This window comes from Halichoerus grypus, chromosome 2, assembly GCF_964656455.1.
Source record: "Halichoerus grypus chromosome 2, mHalGry1.hap1.1, whole genome shotgun sequence".
NCBI lineage: Eukaryota > Metazoa > Chordata > Mammalia > Carnivora > Phocidae > Halichoerus > Halichoerus grypus.
In genome coordinates this window covers 6,364,393-6,384,893 of record NC_135713.1, presented here as the reverse complement: position 1 = coordinate 6,384,893, position 20,501 = coordinate 6,364,393, and positions in this window count along the sequence as shown.

Here is a 20,501-nt window from a genome sequence, read left to right as displayed (position 1 = left end):
ACGCTTCCAAGAAGTGGTCTAGGAACTTTGAATACAAAGGAATGAGGCCAATGTAGGGGGTTTAGCTTTTAGAAATATCAGTTCACACAGGAATTCTGTCATAAATTCTACAAGTGTCACTCTGTCAACACTACATTCCTATCCCTATAATCAGGAGTGGGTAGCTTAGCGATGCTTTGTAAAACATCACTGGGAAAGGATTATGCTTTGGGATAGTTATGACATTTAACCAAATATACTTAATACTAATACTTTTTTGATTTGGGGGGCTGCATATATTGTGTTGCTCATAATAAAAATATTTAAGGGGTGGTTCATAGGCATTTGCTTATCCATGGGGACATTTTCCCATATTCAGTTATTCAAGAGTCAGTCTTCAGCAGAAACATGATCCTTCAGACGTTCTTTGCAAAATCAGGAGGGCAGCAGCCCATGGAAAGCAAAGGTCCATTCAGGACACGACTGTGCACAGGCATCCCTAAAAAGGCCTTGGCTAAAAGTCCAGATTAGGTCCTCACGGTTGAATTCTAAATTTGCCTGAGGATGCTGAGTTTCTCATAGAAAGAACCCAATGCACACTATAAAGATGTGGCTTCTATGGAAAGGCACACATGTAATAAAATTCCCAGAAAGTGTAGAAAAGAGATATTCTACATTCTGGGGTGGAGACAATAAGGAGGTACAGATCCTTATAAAGGAAAAGTCCAGCCCACTTTCTATCTTAGCTCTATTCTCACCTCCACCTAAAGAGATAGGGTGCCACAAATTCCAGTCGCTGTGGATGGCTGCATGGTGTCCATTGGGTGACTTTTTGGTTCACCCCACTGTTGGCTTATGATTTAGTTGTCTTGGGTCTGCTGAATGAGTTAATGAACACAGAGGGGTACCTGACCCTCCTGTCACAAAGCAGGGACAGGTTTTAAAGTGCCTTGGTTCAGTGGGCTCTCAGAGCACATCAGGGGAAAAATAGTAACTGTCAGAGTGAGCAAGGTTTAGGGGCCTGCAGCTCATTCAGTTTTAGAGCATCCCTTTAAGAAAAAGAATAAGAAAATTAGGTAATTAGGTATGGGTACCAGTCCTCTGAGCCTCAAGAATTTTAGCTGCCTCAAGTGACCATTTTCCTGGAATTAGGTTGCTAATATATGAACAGCTTGAAGTGAAGAGGTAAGATCCCCATATATGTGTTTTGGGAGGAGAATATAACACTAGATTTCTTTAGTACTAACACACACACACACACAAACACACACTTATTATCCAAAGGGAGTTTTCACAATATTTGTTTATTACTTGAAGTACCCACAATTTTAACTTAGTTGCTGAAATATATTAGGATTATTAAAACATTAATAAAGCAACTAACTCACTCATCTTTGGGGTCTTCTGGATTCAACTGAGAGGCACGGAAACTGCTGGAAGTTCCACGCATTTGGATTCTTCATCCCAGTGCTGACGGCAGGCGTCAGAGCTCCGTCTCTTCTGAGGGAACATTTCTCACCCTCTGTGCAATTAACCAGAGCTTTTAAAGAAAGGAACTTCCTGGTTTTATCCAAACTAGTATTCTTTTCCCTTGTGGGACAATCTAAGGTGAAGTGAGGAATGATTATAAGAATAGCATGTTGTACGGGGCGCCTGGGTGGCTCAGTCGTTCAGCGTCTGCCCTCGGCTCAGGTCATGGTCCCAGGGTCCTGGGATCGAGCCCCGCATTGGGCTCCCTGCTCTGCGGGAGCCTGCTTCTCCCTCTCCTGCTCCCCTTGTTTGTGTTCCCTCTCTCACTGTGTCTCTCTGTCAAATAAATGAATAAAATCTTAAAAAAAAAAAAAAAAAGAATAGCACGGTGTGGAAAACAAGCAAAAGCTGTAGTGACACGGTAAAATCTCCTGTGCAAAGCCACATTCCTGACATTTCAGGCTTATTAGGGTTTGAGGGGCCATCTGGAAAGATGTCTCCCTGTCCCTTGCTGTTCTTCAGTCACACAGCTTGAATATATCACCCAGAGATGAAGGACCAGCCTTTTTATTAAAAACTACTTTTTCTCCAGCCACATATGGTCATTCCATTTGCTAAGAGAATGTGTCATCATAAAGATACCTCAAAAGATGAACATTTGAATTGCCAATCCTTAAAGCAAAAAAGTATAGATTTTGTATGAAGCTTCAAACATTTTAGTGAGAGTCCAATGGCTTTAACCAACAAGTAATTCCCAAAGGTGTTCAAGAGTAATTTTGGGGAAAGAAAAAAACTAAGGTGTCCATTTTATTATTATTATTTTTTAAGCAGGTTCCACGCCCACTGTGGAGTCCAACACGGAGCTTGAACTCACAACCACGAGCCCAAGACCTGAGCTGAGATCAGGAGTCGGACACTTAACCAACTGAGCCATCAGGTGCTCCCATTTTATTAATTTTTTAAAGGTGTCCATTTTAAAGTAAGATCACTTTATGCTCGAAAAAGATTCATGGAAAAAAAATTAAGCTTTAAGACAAGTGCTTTTAGCTGCAAAAAAAATAAAGGTGAGCAGTGTGAATGAGCTTGTTCATTCATTTCACCTTGGACGATTAGCACTGAGTAGTCAATTTCTGTCAGTCGTTCATTGTTGAGCTGACTTGTGGCTTACATTCGCTTGACATTTATATTGCTTAAAATGCGACATGTATACATATTTATATAATGTATAATACCATCATAGATGACTGAAAGCCTACATTAATTCTCGTTCCCCGAGACTCCCAGCAAGTGAGCACAGTGGGGTTACTTGGCCAGGGCTCCTGCTTCCTGATGTGGGACTCCTCTCGGATAATCCCCCCCCCCAATTTTTACAGTGATAAAATACACATAACATAAAATTCATATATTATATATATAATTTTCAAATTTATATATAAATTTTTATGTATTTATAAATGTATAGAAATAGAGTCTCAAATTTCAGAGTCCCATAATTGAAGCTGTAGCAGAGCTTCAAGACTGAGTTTCCTGGAATAGAAGTTAAAAAGAGAGGGGGGGAGAGATGAGTTAAATTAGCCTCATTATTGAAAAAAAATCTTAATTCCCTGAAGGGGTGGGAATCATAGTTTTACCTAGTCCTGAATTATTAATAGTCTCTCCCACGATGTTTCATCATGGGCCATGGTAGCCATCAGTACTGTGGACCAGTATTCCGAATTCCCATCCTTCTGAAAATAGTTTCTCTCTGTTTGAGATGAGGAGCTGCCGGTGACTTGCTTTGGTCAATAAAATGTGAGCAAAAGTGACCATGTGTGTGTGCAAGTGCTCAATCGTCAGGCTTGTCCCAGGTGGAGGCTCTGTCATCTACAGTGAACGGGGACAGCACAGTACAGAGCCCTCGTGAAACCCACATTGGTCCACCCCAAACAAAAGGTAAACCACTGTTATTTGCAGGCATCCGAACCTGGGCATCATGGGATACTGCAGCCCAGCCAGGTCTTTCTTGACTGTGTGTTTAGGGATCCCATATACAGTCCAGAACAATCCTTCCTGAGCTAACAGTTGTCTGAGATTACTCAGTTAGCAAGGACACTGGTCCAAAATGACTCTTTCTGCGCTAAGATTTTTACTACAAATGCCCTAATGAATTGCCTATGCTGTTTTTAAATGACACCCTTTGATAATAACTTTGGGCATAACTTTGCCATGTTACCTAGGGAAAGAGACTTTTTAAGATGATAAGGTAATTTAATTCAAGTCCATATGACTTTGGTGTTTGTCTTGATTGATTGGCATAAAGCCAATATTTAAAGCAATTAGATAGGCCGCTTATCCTATTTTCATAAAAATTACTTAATTTAGCCAGGTTTTAGACGTGTATTTCATAATGCATTGATCAAGATGGTCATAGACCAGAAATCCTCATTTTTTGTTTTAACAGTCTGAGGACAGTACCCGATGCAATTTATTTTTGTGGTGTACTCATATGTGTTTCTTAAACCGATGATACTCAGAGATGGATAGAACCAGGAAAATGTCCTATTATCCCTAAATTAGCACTCATTTTTGTGGCGCTTGTCCAATAAACACTTTTTGAATGGAATACTTTATCAAACAAAAGAAAGGACTAAAGGGCGTGTCTGTAGAGCAAACTATGAATAAGATTTTAAATACTCGCAGGGAAGTCGGGAAACCAACCAATGATAGTACTTACCTCTGATCCTGAAATCACGTGATGCAGTGAATACGAGGGACGGACGGCCCACCAGTCACAGAGGCCATGCACCTTTTAGTCAGTCTGGCAAAGTCATGATTTATTCCTGAGGTTTAGAATTCCTCCCCAGGCTTGACCTTGCTCACGTTAGTAAATTACCCCAGGTTAAGGGAAGGGACAGATCCGAGTTCTGATTTGTGTCATTGCTGTTCACATTACTTCTATATTTAACTCCATTCAATTTGTATCCAAATCACTGTGTCAGGCTTTGAAACATTGCTTCTGTTTCTTTCAGAGTTATAAGCGAACCTATTATGTGACATTTATTAACAAAACAAACCCGTTCTTCAAGTAAAGCACAGAGAAGTGAGACAACAGGATTACTGCTTAGTGGTTTTTTTGTTTCATGTTACCTTTAATCTTCTTTGTTTTCTCACTGGTTGTGTGTCCATCAACTATTTCCTGTGCATATTTATAGAATAGTTAAAAAAAAAAAAAAGTAATCTTGTTCAAAGTACTGCCAAAGAAACCTGGCTCATTTCCCATAATTTTCAGTACAATAAGTGATCTATTCATAGCCAGAGTACTTGTGTGGGTTGATGTTATTGCATTTTTCTACATGGTACTTTTCAGTTGATGAAATCACTATAGGAAATTTTCCCAGATTTGCCATGCCGCGAGTTTGCTGAATGTCTACACTGCCACACTTTGCAGATCTTACGATCTACATGTTACATAAGACCTCGTAAACCTCTGGTAAATACTGAGGGAAAATGAAGAGTTGGGTCCTGAAAATGTGTGTGACACATTGGAGATTCTTGGAAGAAAAGCACTACATTAATCCACTCTTTAAACTCTGATATATGTATCCTTCAGTGGTTGGAGTATGTTATTTCAAGCATTTTTATGAAATTAAATAAGTAAAAATGCAAGCCTATTTGAAATAGAGGCTATATTATATAACTAGTACACTTTTCTAATAGGCTTGAAAACTCCAAGCATGGTATGCTTTTAAAACTTGCCAAATCATAGAGTCTATTTAAATATATTATTTTCCTGGAAAACGAAACAAATAGATAAAGCAAAGCTTTAGAAATGGAAACAAATATTGTATTGTGTCCTGTACTACGAGCTGGTGGAGAAAATGTTTTCCAAGCCGCTTGCAATAATATGTGGGTGAGCTTATCAAAATTTACAGCACACATACTCCATGCATGAAGTATATCACTCTTTCAGGGATATGATTAAAATCAGTCTCCCGGATCATTGGGAAGGTGAGGACATGAATCTTTCAGTAGCATATAAGCGAGTGATCTTTTGTTTCCTGAATTCTGATTCCTCTTTCAGTTAAAATTTGGCATAAGAGCCATAGAAGTTGTCTCTCTTTTACATATTTACCTACTTCTGGCACAAAACAAAGCTGTGTGCTTAAATTATCACCAATAACATTCAGCCATGGATAAGTCAATAGTTTAATGTGCAAACTTACAGAGCTATTAAACTCTGACTTTTCACTTCTAACATAACTTTTTTGACCAAATCAGCAGTCATATAGGGATGTATCTGGAGCATAACATAAACTCCGGGTGTGGTGACGCTTCGGCATCATCACGGTTTGGATATGACGGTCTGAGGGCCAGTCCGCCCGCCCCCAGTGGTTTCAGCAGACGGAAGGAGGGGCACGCGTGCTAGTGAAGACACACGTATAAGGAAAGATACATTTGAAGACATTTTCAAGAACTTGACTCTTCTCATTTAGAAAAAAAATGGGTCTCTAAATTTATTATCACACCTACATATGTATGCTTTTTTACGAATAGTCTAAAACTACAGTAACTCAGGAACGAAGAATGAAACAGTGAAAGAGAAGAGAATTCAGAAGCAGAGCCACAGAAAATATGCTTACAATTACATAAAAAGACAACATTTCAAATTTGTAGTGAAATTATGAATGTTGTTAGGAAAAACCTACCAATCTGATAAACAAAATGGTATATCCCTGCTACACATCAAGAACCAAAATAAATTTATATGAATTAATAATTAAAATAAAAATAATAAATGCATTGGAAGAGAATATAGAAGTTCACTTTGTAGTCAAAGTTAGAATTGTTTTATTAAAACATAAACCCTAAAATATCCAAATAAATTAAAAGTGGATATACATATACATATATATATCTATGTATATATATATATATATATATATTATTTAGTAGAAAGAATTTAGTAGAAGGAAATATAAATGGACTGCCAAATTTGGTTTAGGAAAGTTATGCTTACACAAACTTTAGAAGCCATACCAAAATTACTGAAGGATATGACCTCCTATAAAATCTTTCATGTGACAAAATATACCATAAAACAATCAAAAGAAAAGTAGTGAACTACAATATATAAAAAGTTTTCATGAATAAATAAGAAAAGATAACACCAGAAAAATATACAAGGTTTACATAATGGTTAATATGCAAAATTAGGAAAATATAAATTCAACAAATGGCAGGTGATTTTCCTTTCAGTTTGGCAGAAATTGCTAATATCCAGTGTGTTGTTGAGGGTGTGGTGCACATGGTAATCTTGTGTTCCATTTGTGGAATTCCAAGTTGGTGTAGATATTTTAACAAGGTAATCTGTCAGTATCTATTAAATATAAATTCACATCCCTCCCAGGGAAATGTTCACATGTGTGCAAAAAGGGCACATGCAAATATAGTCAAGGAAGCTTCACCTGTAACAGCAGAATAATTGCAAACAACCTAACTGTTCATCGATGAGGGAATATTAAGATGAATAGTGGCAGTGATTAGAAAGAAAAAATAATAAATCCATATGTTTTGATATTAAAATAATCCCAAGATAACTTCAGTAATAAATGCATGGCAAGAAAAAAATGTACATTGTGACTCCATAATGTTATGAGCAAGCCAACTATATATTTATACATATGTATGCGTGCATAGACACAGATCTGGAAAACACTTATCAAGCTTAAAACCAAAGCTTGCTCAGAAGAAAAAAATTGGGGGGCATCAGGGAAAGGGGAAATTTTGCATTTATGTGTATGCTTTCCATATTATCATAACTTGAAAATAAATAAGAAAAAATAGAGAAAAGCTGCACAGCAAAAAAAAAAAAAAAAAAAATCAACAAAATGAAAAGGCAAACTCCTGAATGGGAGGAAATATTTGCAAATCATAAATCTGATAAGGAGTTAATTTCCAACATATACAAAGAACTCACACACCTCAACAGCAAAAACAAAGAAACAAACAAAAAACAATCAAACAATTCTATTAAGATATGGGCAGAATATCTAAACAGACATTTTTCTTTTTTTTAAAGATTTTATTTATTTATTTGAGAGGGAGCATGGATGTGTGTGTGCAGGGGTGAGAGACAGAGGGAGAGGGGCAAGCAGACTCCTCACTGAGCAGGGACCCCGAAACAGGGCTTAATCCCAGGACCCCGGGATCACAACTTGAGCCAAAGGCAGCTGCTTAACTGACTGAGCCACCCAGGTGCCCCTAAACAGACATTTTTCTAAAGAAGACATACAGATGGCCAATAGCTATATGAAAAGCTGCTCAACATCACTCATCGTCAGGGAACTGCAAGTCAAAACAAATTGCAATGAGATCTCACTTCACACCTGTTAGAATGGCTATTATCAAAAAGACAAGAAGTAACAAGTGTTGGCGAGGGTGTGGAGAAAAGGGAACCCTGTGCACTACTGGTGGGAATGTAAATTGGTGCAGCCACTGTGGAAAACAGTATGGAGTTTCCTCAAAAAATTAAAAAATAGAACCATCATATGATGCAGTAATTCCACTCCTGGCTATTTATCTAAAGAAAATGAAAACACTAACTTAAAAAGATATATGCACCAGATGTTCATTGCAGTATTATTTACAATCGTCAGGATATGAAAACACTTAAATTTTCATAGATGGACAAACAAAGAAAATGTGATAAATCTCTCTCTCTCTCTCTCTCTCTCTCTCTCTCTCTCTCTCTGGAATATTATTCAGCCATAAAAAATATAATGAGATCTTGCTATTTGTGACAACTTGGTAGGACCTCAAGGGCACCATTCTAAGTGAAAAGAAAACAAGCTCATAGACACTGAGAACAGGTTGGTGGATGCCACGGGTTGGGGGTCAGGGGTGGGTGAAATGGATAAAGGAAGATCAAAAGGTATAAACTTCCAGTTATGAAACAAATAAGTCGCGGGGATGTCATGTACAGCAGGGGGACTGCAGTTAATAATAGTGTATTGCTGGGCGCCTGGGTGGCTCAGTCGGTTAAGCGACTGCCTTCAGCTCAGGTCATGATCCTGGAGTCCCGGGATCGAGTCCCGCATCGGGCTCCCTGCTCGGCGGGGAGTCTGCTTCTCCCTCTGACCCTCCTCCCTCTCATGCTCTCTGTCTCTCATTCTCTCTCTCGCAAATGAGTAAAACCTTAAAAAAAAAAAAAAAAAAAAAAAATAATAGTGTATTGCGTATTGGAAGTCACTAAGAGAGATCTTGAAAGTTCTTATCGTAAGAAAAAATTTTGTAACTGTGCATGATGACCGATGTAAACTATCATTTTGCAACATATACAAATACTGAATCATTAATGTTGTATGCCTGAAACTAATAATACTGTCATAAGTCAATTGCACCTCGATTAAAAAAAAGAAAAATAGATAAGCCTCAGTTATATTAGAATTATATTAGAATTGTATATCTTCCCATCTCCGGTAAATGGGTATCATTCTCCATTTCCCCTGATTCGTACCAATTCTATACCCTGAGGTCTTCCCTCAGCATCCTCCCAGTGATTATCAGAGAGATCTATGAAAATTAACTAAAAATAACTCCTTCTGAAGCCTTCATTTGTCCACCTTCATGAGATTCGATTAATCTTTCATTCTCTAAATAAACAGAGAATGTCACCATATAACTAAACCATTATGATCTGTTTCCATTATATTTCCCAGCTGCATTAGAGAAATAATAGAAAATTTGAAAGGATTTTTAGATTTCTGTGACAAGCATTCTTGAATCCTGTGCTACATCTAACCACTAACTGATGAGCTTGAGGAGGGAGAGTTTGGGAGAGTTGATTCATAAAGTCAGGAACTATACTGTGTTCAAATAGATGATTGAGTCTGTCACATTTTACTTTGCATCTGTGTATTAGATGAAAACCCCTACTTATTATTAGAAGCATCTAACTTTTTATCTGAAGCCCCTGATGACACTGATATTGAACTGGCATCATCAACACTTTGGGATGCTTCCCTGCTTTGGAGCCAACACATGAACAACAGTTTCACTTTTCCTTCCTGTAAAGGAAAACCTGAAATCAAAGTCGAAGGAACTAACGTAGAGAGCCAATCATGTGACCTAAATACAAGATCATAACATGAAGAGTGGGGTGTAAACCCGGCCATCACAGCTCCACATATTTGATTTTGGACACGGCCTTCTTAAAACACTTAAAGACACTCGAGGGTCCAATCTGTGTCTTCTCTGTTTCACATGGTCAGGTCACTACAAGCGCCCATGGTGGATGGGAAAATATTTCATGTGAGTTACATGGTCACTATCCATTTTCTTAAGATGTGGAAATTCAATGTTGGAGATTGACTGGAGCATGCACTTTTAATCCTTTTAATAACAGAGGAGTTTATTGCAAAATAGAAAAAGGGTGTTATCAAAGAATAAACATAAATAAACCCTAAATCCATTGTAGCAAGAGTGGTAAGATTACTGTCCACTACCTTTTGAGCGTATTTAGTGAGGTTGAGTCAGATTCTCAGAGTCTGGGCTCCTTGAGCCCTGGACAGAGAAAAGCCAAGGGCTCACTAAATAGAAGGTCAGCTCAGGCAGCTTTCCCCTAAATAACCAATCCAAACCATCCACTGCGCCTTCCGCCTTTCAGAACCACGATGGGACTGCAGAAGAGAAGTATTTTGTAATCACTGCAGAATGGTTTGAGGCTCTGGAGGGCAAAGACTGAAGCTAACAGTTAGTTAGTTAGTTAGTTAGTTAGTTAGTTAGTTAGTTAGTAAGTATTTTCTACTATGGATTAACAAATAGCAAAAACCCATCCCCACTGATGTCCCCCATTCAGAATGGACCAGCGTTGCCACTACCAACAGCCGGGGACTTCTGTTTTGGGTGGGACAGGGATAATGACAGAAAGGGGAGCACTGCCTGCCTTGACTGGAATAGAAACAGGATATTTCAATGACCTTAAACGTAATTTTCAACATAACAACCTAGTCGCATAGCTCGAGCGAGTTACTCTGGAGTCTATAGAAATTTTAGACAATAAAAGATGTCATTGAAAAGTCATTTGTACAAGGTTTTGCATCAGTAGGATCAGGCCCATTTGTACCATTGTGCCATCAAGTTTGATTTGATCCTAAAAGAGCACTGGAAGTCCAGTTACTCTCTGAATCCAATTCTATTCACGGGGGATCTTGGGCCCGAGTACCCGTGTGTGAGAGGGAGCTGATCGAAGGCTGCCTCAGTGTTGTGTTCACATTTTCTACCCCCAAGCTAGAACCCAAATCCAAAGATTTGACTTGAGTCTTTGTCACTTTATCCTCAAGGTAGATGTAGAAAGAGATGCTAGAATTCAGAGACTTCATTCATTTTTTCCCTAAAGAGACTGATAACTACTTCTAATATGAAAAAAAAAACCCCTGTGAGGTCAAGCGTAGAGCACAATTTAAATTTTTTGCGGACTTAAACCTCATGGAAAAGTATCATGTTCTTTTTCATATTTTAGCTGTGTGTGTGTGTGTGTGTGTGTGTGTGTGTGTCTGTGTGTGTGGCATATTTATTTGCTTCAAACTCCTAAGAGTGAATAATATTCCATAGGGTTAATCTAAAAAATCTTCAAAACCAGTAATAGTTTATAACTCAGAAACTTTCTAAATAGTGTGGACTCACTAAAAGTTGATCAGGATAAAAAAAAATGTGACTATGTGATGCAGTTAGCCCTGTTGAAATTGGTGGAATTAAGGTGGAGACAAACAAGAGAAAGAATTCAGAAACTTTCTCCTATTGCCAAAGGTGCATTTGGTGGCAATTAACCAAGAACTCATTTTTCCATTCAAAGCCAATATCTACTAATTACTGTATTTTCTATGTTTCAAAGTGGTTCTGAATAACTTGCATATATTATCTCGTTTATTTTCACAATGATAGTATAAATTAGATATTGTTTTCCCCTTTCTACAGTGGGGAACTTGAGCTTCAAGAGGATAAGTATTAGGGTGCCTGGGTGGCTCAGTAGTTAAGCGTCTGCCTTCGGCTCAGGTCATGATCCCAGGGTCCTGGGATTGAGCCCCGCTTTGGGCTCCCTGCTCCGTGGGAAGCCTGCTTCTCCCTCTCCCACTCCCCCTGCTTCTGTTCCCTCCCTCGCTGTGTCTCTTTCTGTCAAATAAATAAATAAATAAATAATCAAAAAAAAAAAAAAGAAGAAGAGGGTAAGTATCTTGCCTGAGTTTATACTTCTGGTACATGGCCTACAATACAGTGCTGTCCTTGGCCCTACCTTAGTTTTTTGTTTTGCTTTGTTTTGAAATCAGTAACTCCAAAAAGTGGAATTGTCATAATAGCAAAGGAAAAAATGGTAGAATTCCAGAGCTAATAATTGAACATTTGAATTCAGTTTTAGTAGAAAAAACAGCCATCAGACTTTTGGGGATCCAATGTCACTACCAAGGTCATTCCTCATGTAGCTAGATAAAAATTTCATTTTTAGTCTGAATGGTAAAACCATCCATTTTGGCCTGAAAAAATGAAATCTTTCAAGTAAATTAAGCCTCCTTATTCTCATTCCAAATCAATAGACACATTTCTTATTCTCATATAGGCCTGCCCACATAAGAGATTTTTGAAAAATCTAATGAACCTTGTATTTTTATCAATGAGTAGGATTTTGTTTTCCGTGCAGTCTAATGAGAGGGAGAACATGCTGAGAGATTATGAGGACATGACAACTGCCAGTCTGCACAAGGGTTATGATGCTGTCCACGGAGGATGTGTTTGTTTGGTGGGCTTGAGTTAGTCCCTCAGCCTGATGTCCTTGGGTACCAGTGAAAGCTTATAAAGCAGAGGGTCAACCCAATTGGCTTTCCTCTAAGTGACACATTTGAACACTAGATGCTCCTGGGATTACTATGTAGAGTATGTACAACAGGACTAACATTGTTAGAACATGTGTTAGAACATGTCCCACACTATTGAGTCTTTCAGGGTTGGGAGGCAGGCGGAGCCTGTCCCTCCCCCATACACAGAGGGGAACTGAGGCTCTTACGTAAGGCACCACATTGTGTCCCAGATTCAGGAACAGAATCTGGAACAGAAGCCTCTGTGCTAGGGCAGAGCTCCTTTAAGCATTCCATGTGACTCTCCAAATAGTTACTCTTTTAGGGCCATTCCTGTCTCCTTATGTTCTCATGTGCTTCTCACGTTGAGGCAAAGATTATCGGGATCATTATTAAATCAAGGGTGGGCCTGTGGATATGCATATTTTGTAATCCCAACTGATGATAGTTGGGTTTCATGGATGACAAAGACTGAATCTTCCTCTTCTTTAATTTTCCAAGGCTCTTAGTGGCATAAGGACTGCTTTGCACATACTAGGCCCTTTCTACTTACTGAATGATAATTAATGTCATCTTCAGAATTAGTATATGGTGATATTGCCTTATTCATTCCCTATGTAAAGGCTCGGGGAAAGTGTGACTGCTATGAGCCTTGATTTCTTCCTGTTTAAAATGGGGCTGGCACAAGCACCTCGTAGTGCCTCCAAGAGAGCTACAGATGATATGTGTGAAGACCAGGATCCTTCCCAGCACATGGGAGGTAATTAATAAACAGAGGCAGCCTTTACCACAGTACCCTGGTGATTATTTTGTAATCATCATTGTATCTCCCATCAATATATCTTCTGTTCTCTATGGAACTTAACACACAGAGAGAAATATAATCAATATTTAATAATGGAGCTTAATAAATGCATGTTACTTGATTAATTAATTGTCAAGGAATGGAGGCAGAAAAGAAAAATCACCAGCAGAGCTTCTGGTAGATGCTTTACTCTCTAATCTATCTACTAAACTGTTGTCCATCCCAGGTTGACAGTCCTAGCTCCTTAGCACATGATCGATTAGGGACTTCCTTGCCCAAGGGCTGTCCAAAAGCAATCAGAGAATCTTGCACCCCAGGGATTACTTCAACTCTCAGACCCCAAAGACATGAGAAAACCCTGAGTAGATACGTTTCAATTATGCAAAACAATGGGAGACCACATTAAAACTATGCCCACATTCAACCTAGTGGGGGATCTACAGACTCAGGATTAGTGTTTCATAAGACACCCAGGGAGTGGGGGGAGAGTTCATGCATACTAGGGGTACAGAATGGCACTTTTTGAGAAGTCACTTGCACTGGTGCCATAGTTTTGGGCAGCAGGTCCAGAGGTGAGTATTCTAGGGTAGCTGGTGGTTGAAGTTGGCTCTCTTCCATTTTTGTTTCATGCAGTTTCCATTTAAAAGCAACTGAACGCAGATGGAGAACTTCCCAAGTTCCTGTTAAGGAGTGATAAAAGATGTTTACCATGTGATTTAATAAAATAAAAAAATAATCTTTTCTGGCTGTCACTTTTTAAAATATTCCCCAACCTGCTTTCTCTCCATGACCCTTAAAATAGTTATTTTTATTAAAATACATATTGCATTATTGGATGTTTTGTTTGATAAGGTTTTCATTTTACCTTTCAGGTCTCAGAAAGGTGGGTGATGTATTATAGGAATTATTGCTTTGATAGTTTCTTCATCTATCCATAAGAAAAAAAAATAATGTTTTTATTATAAGTAGACAAATATAAACATCCATGTCTATTTAGAGAGCAGTCATGTCCCACTATGGTAATTGGGAGGCTATTTGATCTTTTAATTTCATATCCAGAGAACATACACAGAGTCTGAAACTCAGTGAACACCTTCCTGATATTTCAAACAGTTTACACATGAAAACTTCCTCGGAAAAATGTAATACTTCAAGATTCTTCCTCCTGGGTGGGGACTCTCAGTCATGTTTCTCTTTATGGGACAAAGGAGGCATAACATTTAATTAGCATGAACATTGATGAGAGTGCTGGCAGGTGGCAGACTCAACAGTCAGCCTGGAGGACACGGAAAGCAGAGAGGGGTGGGGCAGAGCCCCAAATTTCTGATCAAAAAGGCTGGAATCAAGGCTTGGCTAATGAGCAAGGATGAGCCTTGGAGGATCACAGAGGATCATAAGCCAAGGCTCTAAGCATTGGAAGCTGGTGTGTGGGTGAATCCTGGATATGGACCCAGCCCACAGGTGCCTTAGCCAACGAGGCATGAGAGGGAAACTGGCTGCATCACCAAAGCTCATGGGTCAGGTGGCTCTTGCTTGTGTATGGGGGGATGGGTGGCGCTGGTTCTCTCCTGTTCTTAAAGGGGTTGCCCCTGCTGGGCAGGAAAACACTCCTACTGATGTGTCTGTGAGTGTTGGCTTGGCCTTCCTCCCCAAGGCAGACCCACTTGCTTTCTTCTTCCCATGTGGCTGCCTCCAGGCAAACTGTTCTGTTGGAACACAGGTTCCATCACCAAAACCACATTGAAAGACCACTACCATAACAAAGGCATATGATCTTAACAGGGAAACCCAAGAAGACTCACAAAGAGAGTCTGTGGGCAGAGAGGCGCCAAAGAAGAAAGTCCACTGGCCAAGGCAGGCAGAACTGCCCCAAGGCACAGGACTTTGTGGGTTCTTTATGGAAAATGGCAGTTCCACTAGCTTACCCCAAAGTGATCAGGCCTAGGGAAAGTACCTAATACCTTTTCAAGGTGTGGAGAGAAATCAGAGTGACAATTTAGTCACTTATGATGGGGTTAAGGGTGGTTAGAAAGGAGGACTCTGAATGTTTTATAAAGGGATATTGCTGTCAATCCATAAAAGAATGAGAGATAGTTATCTGTCCAGATAACCAGTAGCAATGCCCTAGAATCAAAGCACCTTTTCCCTGGACAAAACTGGGTAAACCCACAAATTCTTCAGTACTGTTTTCTTATGCCCTAGAATCTATTTTTTTCCCATTCTCATTTTTTTGACAACAAAATAATTATTCCGATATATTGTGCCATGAAGAATGTTACAGTTGTTTTGTTTTGTTGTTTTAATCATCTTGTCTTTCTCATTACAGTTGCTCTAGCCCGGTCAGCAGCCCAATGAAAACCATCTCCTGGGCAAAAGCCCTCGACCACCACTGACTGCCCTCACGGCGTGTAGATTTCTACTTGTTTCAGCTTTATACCTCACCTAGAAGTCTGCAAACTCCAGATGCATCTTTGAAAGCCCCAGCTACTTGAATTGCTTCATGAAACTGTATTTTTGCATTTACAATGGTGTCACAGTGCATTAACAAGTAAACCATCATTGTGCCACCGTAGCCAACAATGATTCTTCACTTCATCAAAAGGTTATACTGTGACTCACCTTTCTTAGGATCATTAATATTGTCTCTTTTTGCTTTCTGCCCACTTGTGATGCTATCATCTGTTTTGCATTTAAATGAGGCAGGGACTAATTCTGAAATACTGGAGTGAACAGAATCTAGTCTACCATCACCCAGAGGTCGACCAGATCCTTACTGGGGTGGGCCTATGGGGCCCACACACATGTGAACCCATCAATCACCAATCAATTTAGTTGACCCTTAGGGTACCTCTGTAAGAAACTCTGAAAGCAGGAATGACTCAGAGACATCATGACAGAGATGCACATACATTTCAGAATTGATTCTTCTAGAAAGAATTGCTACCCTATGCTTCACTCTAAACATGAATTGGCCTTAAAATCAGCCCAAGGAGCATTTCTGGGATATATATGTATTTCCCACACCCTTGATCTTGAAAAAAACTAAGCACTTGGAGCTCAAAATCACCTTGCTCTAAAAGACAATAATAGTGTTTTGCATCATCCTTACTACAAATAAAGGCTAAATTGGAGGTGCCATTCCACCTGAGAGCCAAAGGAGACCATTCACCGAATTCAAAATTAGGCCAATTTTCCCACCCAGGCTTCATTAGCACTGGCCTGAGTGGCCTCACTGAGGGCCTGCACCATAAGATTTGTAGCGTGGAAGAGCTGAAGGGACCTCGCCACTCCCTGGACAGGGAGATAAGGACAGAGCCAAGCCCAGTATGCCTAGGGTGTCCCAAACCAGACCCACTCACCTCAAGCTGGATCACGAGTCCACTCATGGCTCCATTCCCAGGAAGCGAACACCAGGAGGTGGAAAGAGCTTGTACCTAAACCATCTACATCCACGGAGACACAATTCAATCAATATTCTTTCAAACACCTGAGCTTTAACGTGTTACCACATAGTGAGATTCCAACTATATCACAAAAATAAGGGGAGGTGTTGTCATACGGCAAAGCGAAGACTGAAATAATGAGGAAATGATGTGAAATACTTTGCTTAGATAAATTATGGATTGAGAGTGGTCAAAAGTGGGCATGGCATTTCCTAGTTAAAATCGAAAATGAGTCATCTGGGGCACAGAACAGAGTGACAGTATTGTCTATAGAGAGCATATGAACAGACTGCCAAGTATATCTGAAGGAAAGCACCAACCTCAGGCTCATTGGGGGAGAATCTGGGTGAGCATGGAATGAAAGAAACACATTCCTGAAAACAGCTCAGCTGGACCTGTCTTTGAGGGAGCAGGCTGGCCCCATGTAGGAGCTGGTGTCCCTCAAGGGTGTCAGCTTGCTTTGCTGGCAGCAGCTGGCTGTACCCAAACCATCTCCTTTCCACACTGACAAATGCTGGGACTTCTGCTTCTCTAGGGAAAAATGCCACCCTTATCCATGCTTCCTGTCATCGTTGGCCCCAGGTGACGCTCTGGAATTTCTATATGGGAGGGGTTTAGAGGCAACAGTCTGGACACAAAGAGGTGGTTTGGGGTTCTTACCCTGAAATGGTTTTGGTGCCTGCCCCCACCCCCACATTGTAGGTTTATTTGGCCTGGCATGTCTTGATTGGGAGGCAGTTTCTTCATCCAGCTAAATACCACAAGAAATATGTTTTCTGATCAAAGTTAAATGTACTGGTTTGTTTCAGCAAGGAAAATAGCAGCCCTTGGAGGACGTTGGAGCTTCTCAGTAAGAGGGCTTGTGAAAGGTGTTGGGTTTGCTTAGGTCACTTGGGAGACGTAATTAAGGAGCTGTAATCCTGCTCTGGATGAGTGAAGTCAGAAGGCAGAAGAGATCCTCTAATTGGGTCTCTCAATGCATCTTACCTAGGAGGTGGGAAGAAGCAGTGGTCACTCGGGTTAGCTGGGAGAGGGTAATGTTGGGTCATTTTCTGTGGTTTGGGCAGTGTTCTTGCACGTGTGTGTGTGGGGGGGGTTTGTGCTCAGACACCACAACAGAAGATTCTGGTTTCCTTTTCGCTCCATCATGATCACCCATCTTGCCTGGTGTCAGCATTTTGTGAATTTGTGTATGTTCAACAGGAGAGCCTCCTGGCTTCACTGATGAAAACACACCAGCTCTAAGACGCTTTTTGGTTGCTCAGGTTTATACTGATTATGGGATGACCAAAGTCTCCCCAAACCACCCATGAGAACTGTATTTTTTGGCTTCCAAACAACCTATATACCATATCACACAGCATTCTTCTTCATCTCCCTCAAATAACAATAATGCCAATAACAGCAATAATAGAAGGGGGGGGGGAGGAGGAACAGGAGGAGGAGGAGGAGGAAGAGAAGGAAAAGAAGACTAGAGCGGGCATTAATTCATACCGAACTGATAAGGTGCCAGTGGAGCAATCTGCAGTCCTGGTTTCCGGGGCTCTCCCAGAGCATCCCTTTTGCTGCCCAACCAACAGCAAAGTCCTTTACAGGCAAACAACCAATGGTACCAGGTTCTAAGGTCACAGACACCTGGTGTCACGACGTTAGGCTCCTGCAGGCAGGAGGGAATTAGGGAGACAGTGGTGTTTAAGGAAGTTTCCTCAGTATCTTTTCTCACAAAGGAGGGGATACCAGCTGTAGAGGTGACATGGAGAACCATCGCCCCCTGTCGGCAAAGTTCATATCTACATTAGAAATGAGGCTCCACTCAGCTCAGACTTGCAGATTGATAGCTTCATTCTCCGGGAGGGAAAATGTTGCCGTCACAAGTAAATAAAACGGTGACAGTCTCGAGAAGCAGCACGGTGCACAGCAGGCTGGAGGAAGTTTACAAATCATTAGATTTGTTTACCCTATAAAAATCTGCATTTAATTCACAGTAAGTGACCTGAAAAAGAACATTAGTTAGAATTTATTTATGATGTTCAGTTTAAAATCATTTCCCAAAAGAGAAAAATTATATTTGAAATGAGCAAGTACCATGGACCAGTCATACCTATAATTTTGTACCTCAAAACCCAAGCACATGCTTCCATGTCTCTTACTCTGTTTTTCTCTGTCTCCCTAGCCCCAGCTCTCCCCGGACATTATGGATTTGGGGCAGTTGTCTCGACTTGACTTTTGTGCCACCAGTAGGTGCCCCTGAACTATCCACTTGTCTCTGAGTGAAACATCGGAAGAGTCTGAGCCCAAGGCCTTGTCTCTGGGCATTCCTGCTGCTGCACCTGTCAGAACCTGGGACTCTTCATGATGACTCCGCCCCTCAATGCATTGCCCTCCAATCTCAATACAAGCTTGAGTGTTAGTGATTGATCTCTGGTCTAACCTTTGTTGCTCTAACATTTCTCTTTCCCAGGGTGGCCAGGGGTTCCTGCTTATTCAAGATTGTCAGGTGTGTGAGTCCTACTCTCCTTTCTCACCTCTCCAGTGCGTGCGCCCCATGCTCCCAGCACACATAACGTCAACCACCTCTTAACAAGGCAATGCTCTTGGTGCCTCTTTGCTCTGCACATACTGTTTCAGCAGTACGGAGACTCTTAGCTGTTGCTCCTGACAATGCCCTAACTCCCAAGGACCCAGGTTGAATTTCACCTGCTCTGTGAAATCTTCCCCGAGGCTCCTAGATTCCTCATCTTTTGTCTCATGGCACCACTAACAGCTCTATGAGACCACAGACCACATTTACTGTGATTATTTACTCATACACCTGTCTATGCCAAACTGTATACAAACTCTACATGGCCTGTGGGAAGACACATAGTGTTCAATATTTTATGTAAAATATGTTCTCCCCATGACCATCTACTGCAAAGATTTTTTGCATATTTTCCTTCTACCTCTTCTCGTCAAATTTGTTAAGCATCTCCGTATCTGCCACTCCAGAACTTCAACAGTTCTTATTTATTCCGCTTCTTTTTGTTTCCATGGTATTTTATAATTTCTTCTCAGATTTCAAAGAAGACTTCATATTTTTTTTCTCTCTGCAAACTAAAATATTTTAGAAGAGAATCAGAAAATAAGAGACCCACCAATCCAAAGTTGAGCCCATAAAGCCAGTATAAAAAGATATTCAGAGCTTGAAAGGGGAAAAGAGGTTTCTATGTATTCTAGTGTGTTAGCTCACAGAATTTATTTATCAAAAGTAATTTTGGATGAGACAGAAGCCCCATGAGAGCTGAACAGGTGAAAAAATGTTCCACTGAGCTTCTGTCTTCAGTGCCCCTATCCTTTCTTTCTTTAATCCTCACTTTTACAAAAGAAGGGGGTATAACAGATCCCAAGTTTTCGTGAACGATCGGAGATTGGTTACAAAGATTAGAAAATTGAAAAATAAAAATCTCCTTTCCGTAAACTACACCATTTCCAAACATCTAGAAGAGGGTTTCTTGACTTTGGCACTATTGACATTTGGGTGGGATCAGTCTCTGTTGTGGGGCTGTCCTGTACATTACAGGATATTTGGCGGCATCACTGGCCACTACCCTGTAGATGCCAGTAACACCCAGGTTGTGACAATCAAGTGTCCCCTGGGGCTCAAGTGTCCCCTGGTTGAGAACTGCTGTTCTAGAACACAAACTCTTAGCACAAACTCTGTGCTAAGCTTCCTTGGGCTCTCTAGAAACACTCAGGGGTGCCAAGACGTATCTTAAATTATCCAGCGAAACACAGTGACATCTGTCTGACACCATGGGACCTGCTACTCTGAGGTAGTTCACAATTTTAACATTAAGTTGTTATATTACTTTTGGTGACATCCCCACATTTGTGAATCTGGATTTGGGGAATAGGTGTAGTAAAATGCAAGCACTGAGTAAAAATCAATGTGGAGCAGGAAATTAGAAAGGCAATATCCAATATAATCCCAAGGATTGA